Source organism: Amblyomma americanum, chromosome 2, assembly GCF_052857255.1.
Source record: "Amblyomma americanum isolate KBUSLIRL-KWMA chromosome 2, ASM5285725v1, whole genome shotgun sequence".
In the NCBI taxonomy this organism is placed as follows: Eukaryota; Metazoa; Arthropoda; class Arachnida; order Ixodida; family Ixodidae; genus Amblyomma; species Amblyomma americanum.
The window spans coordinates 25,818,684-25,824,513 of NC_135498.1; the positions used below are offsets into that span (position 1 = coordinate 25,818,684).

Here is a 5,830-nt window from a genome sequence, read left to right on the forward strand (position 1 = left end):
TCCACCTTACCCAAGGCCAAACCCCGCACAGTCTTCTTTCCCTTTGGACCCACTGTTACCTTGTTACTTACTACTAACAGATCATTGGTTAGCTGTTCACTGCATAATCCCTGTACAAGTACTTTTTTTCCTCATTAATTTCCGCCCAGGATATCATTAAGTGGAGTTTTCCTCCGATGCACATTACTACCTTTGTGCCTCTCAAGGTTACGCTTTATCATTTTCCTTTCCAAAGCAAGCCAAGTGGCTGAGTACTCTCGGTTTCGTCACTGAAGGAAAACTGCTCGCTAATGTTAGCTCACATAAAAAACAAGCTGCTTGCTCCAGAAACCTGAGCTGTACTTCAGCATCACAAGGCTGATTGTGTGCTTGCAAGCACGAAATTCAAAAATTAGAATGCTAATTACTTGAGCAAAAATTTAATTAGTATCATATGCTTTGACGATACAGCAACAAGGCATGTTCCTTGTGGAAGAGAATGCGTCGGCAAATTTCTCACAATAATCAACAGCCAAAATTCGTTTGTTTTAATTACACACTGATGCCGCCACAGTTAAATCTTTACAAAAAAATGCTCAAGTAATTTTGATGCTATGCTGTTTGCCACAGTCTACTCTGAAATCAAAAGCTGTTGTGTGATTGGCTGGGTTACATGGATGTCTGTTATCTGCAAACACAGGGGAAATATGTCTGTTCATTGCAGTTTGCCTGAAACATTTGCTCCTTTCAGGAATCTAAAGATCTCAATATATGCAATTTCAAAAGGATAAAAACGGAGATAAATAAGTCAAAGGCTATTTCAAGACTACACCAAGCAACACCTTCCTTTACACAAAGCCTACTAGCCACAAGATGGCCAATAATTGCTTTATTTTTATTACCCTATCAAGTAGCTACCCATCTGCATGGCTTATCCTTACCTCCAGGCTTCAAAGAGCACTGGTGTAAGAAAAAAAAAAGAAAAGAAAATTTAAGCTCTACCTTTAAGGGTGGACGTGATAGTGTTAATGGCTTCCTTCAGCGGTTTCTCTTCACACACAGTCACTGTTCTTTGTTCACATTCACACGTTTACCATGATTATCACAACACAGTTTACTCATTCTTGTCTTTGAACTCTTCCACACTGAAGTTAATGTACATAATGTATTTCTAATTAGCACATCTCTAGTTGACCCCACTAATTACCACATTACTAAGCTTCGAATTAAGTCACAACTACACACACAACACACCCCCTTGTACCTTAGTCAATGTGCCTGGCTGGCAACCCAAGGGTCGTGGGTTCGAATCCCGACTGAAATTTATGGAAATTTTCCTTTACATAAAATCAATCACTTTTTGAAGTCAAGTCGTTTGAGACATGCACCGGCCTTTAATTCACATAACGAGTCTGCTTTTCAATTATTTGCATTCCAGACATACATGCGTGACATGGGTTTCTCGACACTACATGGCTTGGACGACACTGGGTTTTCTGCTGAGTGAGAGCATTGGAAAGAAGACAATCAGCTATGCCTTATGTTTAAACAAGGTTAAGATACTCCGTAAAACTAATGAATCTGTCGTAATGATGCCTGCAATTTTGTGACCCTTTTCTGCATAGTTACAGTGACAGCATTATGTCGCTGAAAGCTGGATATAATAAGCGCTTTCAGCATGAATTTTAATGTTACTCAAGTAATACAGCTCTCACTGAAAAAACTGCACCATTCAAGCAAGCTTCTCAATTTGACCTCAACTGAAGGTAAAATCAATACATTCACAACTTCATTTTGCACAGGTACTGGCGAAAGTCACCACAATGATGGTGACGGGTGTCTCTGCTTGAACATGGCATATATGTAGATTTGTGCAACTGCTTATCGTACCGTAAATAGTCCACCTGGCAGCAGTAACCTCACATTACTTTTGCTGAAACTTGTCTAAGCTATGGGGAGCCCAATGCTCTTCACAACTTCTAAGCAACTTGCTCTGTTAATTCGAGTGTCCATCTCTTGAGAAGGTTGTTTACAGCAGAAAATTTACTCATATACAAGTGCTCCCATCCCTGCAGCTTGCATTGTCTCCATAACAAAAGACAGCAAAGCATCGAGCTCAATGTCAAATCAGGTAATTTATATCTCACAGATGCTGCACATTCTCGAGAGAAACAACTAGCATATCAAGACAACAGCAACAGATCAAGTCACTTGCTACTGAAGTGACCTATGCATGAACACTTACAGGAATTTTGAATGCACACACATTTTTCAGCATCAGATGTTTGTTGTGAAAGCACAGGTGGTTTTTGTTTTGTTTTTGCTGAGTCACTCCTAGATGCCTATATGACTTTAAAGCTGTTTAAAGCCACTGACAACTTCAGAGCATGTTAACTTCATTTTGCATTGCTTGATTTTTACATGCAACTCACACATGCAAATAGAAATACAGGAAAATTTCACAAGGGCACCAACACTAATAATGGTGCACAAACAATTATTTTTGTTGAGCCAATTACCAGGCAGTTACATTTCTCAACACATTTTGCTTGGCCTCTGCATTTCAGTGCACGTAAAACATCACAAAAACTATTGAAGATAACTGTGCCAAGTCAACCATGACCAATGTTCCCACAGAGCAAAGGTGTTATTGATAGCAAGTATTATTGATAGCATTTGTAGTAAGGCTGCTGGCAGTAATTTTGCATTCATGCAGTTTACATATTCAAAGCTGCGTACTGCCAGCTATTTCATTAGGTAACGAACCCCTCAACATATTGTTCCCCAATCTGAATCTCACAATATCTTCAACATAACATTTCCTCCCTGTATGGAGAATGCAATTATTACAAGTGGTTCCAGTGTGTTAAAATTAATTTTGTAAGTTGAGCCAAACTACAGCCAGCATTTTGGCAACTCCCAAGAAATTTATGATTAAAACATTAAGCAAATTTACTTTGAGTAATGTCATAAAGTAATGAACATTTGTCACATCATCCCAAAGGTCTCCTATCCTTTTCCATGTATTCCTATGACAACATATTTCTACAACCACTTGAATAAAAATAAACTCCACAACACCTTGTTTATTTTCACATATTGCAGTCTTGCACGACTCATCTTTTTCTTGCTGCATCTCAGTAATAATAAAGAATGCAACTGGACCTTTATTTGATAATGTGATATCATTAAAACCACCGGGGCTTGCATGTGCACTCAGCTTATCCTAAAAATGATACACTGAACACTCAGCACTGCGTTAACCAGTGGGATGCAATTTACACAATGCTCAACCCGCAACTTTTATGGTTCACATTCACACTGTATTTATATGGCTAACAAACTTTCACAAGCAAATCAATGATTTTGTTCTTAGCCCTGCAAAAAAAAAAAAAAAATTCTCTATGAGCCCATAAATACCCTGGACTAACGCTTCAGCAGATCTCAGTGCACAACTGTGTTTGTTGGCTTATGTAAGCAAATTGCAGCAATTCTAACTAGCTTTGAATAAGGAACCTGGCTGTGGATGAGAATTCCACAGTAAAAATGGCCACATGCTTTCACAGTATTGCCCCTGTTTTCAATTTCAATCTGAAAAGATACCCAGAAGACATCTAACATAAGCTCCCCCCTAAGTTGCAATGGTGCTAGGCATGGGTGGTTATGAAGGAAACCTTGCAGTCATACAGCACGACTGGCTGGTAACTAAACTTTACTGATAAAAAGCCTCTGCAGCAGCCGTGGTTACTATATCCGTGTTGCAAACACACGCAGAACTCTGCGCAGTAAAGTGAATGGCCCCCTCTTTCTCCATATATTGCACAAGTTCATGCTGCACACTGTTTCCACACTGCCCTGAATCAGTCCACTTTCCCCCACAGAAGAGACGAGCTGCAACAGCAGCCACAGAAGACTGCGCTTCAAGACGCACGCCCTTCCTTCCACTCCTTTATCGCATGACATCACAATGCAAGGCTTGGACAAACGCAAAGCGGCTGCTGTTCGTACCAGCACAATGCAGTTTCCACCCACTAAAGCTCTAATCACGCGTGGTGACCGCGCAGTGTGTCACATCTGGAATGAGTGCCGCAGATCAGCATCAACTAGTTTTCAACGCACGTCTTCACTATCTCGGCGCACAGGACATCGCTTACACCTAAAAACAGCCTACTCTACCCAAAACAGACTTTGAGCAGGCGACACTTCTAGCGCCGGCAGCGAAAAAGAGCTCATCGGCACACGCCTACGATTTCGACGTCGAGAGCGCACAAGAAACAACGCATACTAACATATGGGACAGCATGGACTCTGGTCAGCTGCGCAGATAACATGACCGCGCCTCGAGTCGGTTTCGTACTAGATAGTCATCGTCGAGAAGACGTGTCCTCATTAGGATGAAAAAAATGCCTGAAGGTTACACTCGCAACGGGATCGCCGCCACCTGCGCGAGCACAGACAGTTGCGAAAATGTAATCTGGCGATTTTGTCAACTACCGCCAGCGATAGCACTGGAGAAAAGCGCGACAGCGGGGGAAGTACTCAGCCGCGAGCCAGTTCGTCCGATGAGGCACGCGACGGTGGCACGCTTTTCCCCTCGCACCGCACGGGCGGTCGGTCAACCGGCCTGACTGCTGGCACGGCCGTGCACCGAGAGGCCGACGCGGGCATGCACGTATTCCAATGCACACGTGCTCGTGACCCGCCACACACGCCAGACTTTTGTGACGCGAGAAACAAAACCCGGGAGGACTCGGGCGGGTGGAAAAACAAAACTCGGGGACACGGACCGAATTCTTGTTGACCGGATCTGCAGCATGCCTCAGAGCCACACAGAGGCAGCGGCGATGCCAACGTGGCCACGGTGCTGGGGCCCAAGGTCTTGGGCACAACAATCGCGCCTAGCGCCGTTTGCTTCGCTTCGCTGTGACATCTGTCTCGGCCCCAGAGCAACCGTACGCGAAAAAAGTCGACGCGATGCGACCGTTCTAAGCCTATTCCCCAATATCCGTCGACGTGTCATCGACTCGGACGGGGCCTCCGGGAAAAAACGACAACATGACACCACGCGAGGCCGCCTGCACTGATAAAGGTTGCGAGCCAGCGGCTCGCCCAAATGGCACTTTTGACCGACGCACGCGCAAAAATACAGCGAAAATGAAGTATTCTTACCGTACTGTATCCGTGAAAGGCCGTCCTGTGAAGAAACTGTTACGCTAGCCGCTCCAGCCTGTCTTCTCCAATTGGCTGCGAAACAAACCGCGGGCGAGAAAAGAACACAAAATCACGCTCGCGCCGAGCTAGGGACACTCCTTAGACAGCCATTTAGCTACGCAAAATGACACATACTCGCAGGCGATCGCCGTGGGCGAGAAAAATACGTACCCGGGCCGAGAAGACAAAATCTACGCGATGCAGACTTCGTCGGCTGTGCCTGTGCTCGCCCCTCGAGCTACGAGAACGTGAGCAGCAGGAAGCGGCCGCTCCGATTGGCTGCTAGCGCTTCCATGTGGCCGCGGCCAGCCAATGGCGCGCGCGACTCCCAGGTTTTTATCAAATGGAGACCGACGCCCGATAGAGCAGCAGCGCTTTCGTTCTACGTGGTGCTTTCGATGATCCCCTTCGGTTCGGGTCGGCGAAAAAAAAAAAGAGAAAATAAAACAAGGCTAGAAGAGATGTCGGGACTGAAACGCCCGAAGCTACGCACTTTTGCATACTTGCCTGCGGGGGAAGCAGCCTTTGCACCGGTATCCAACTTTCGACGCGGCAGCACCGTCCACAGCCACGACTTGTTTACAACAGGCACGCTCAAATCAATACGCCCGTGCGCAGCAGACGAATTTCACCAAGGCCG

The 5,830-nt window shown here is 45.0% G+C and overlaps 1 protein-coding gene across 1 annotated transcript in view; it reads right to left on the minus strand.

Annotated features, from left to right (window-relative positions):
• The window catches only part of Dp1 (satellite-binding protein 1 Dp1), a 30,084-nt gene extending 24,316 nt beyond the window's left edge, over positions 1 to 5,768 (minus strand). Inside the window, exons 1-3 of the mRNA XM_077653534.1 lie at positions 5,684 to 5,768; positions 5,362 to 5,596; positions 5,149 to 5,223 (exon numbers count right to left, since the gene is read on the minus strand). The gene's annotated coding sequence lies outside the window, so the exon portion shown is untranslated. The remainder of the gene's footprint in view (positions 1 to 5,148; positions 5,224 to 5,361; positions 5,597 to 5,683) is intronic.
• Between the last annotated feature and the right edge of the window lie 62 nt (positions 5,769 to 5,830).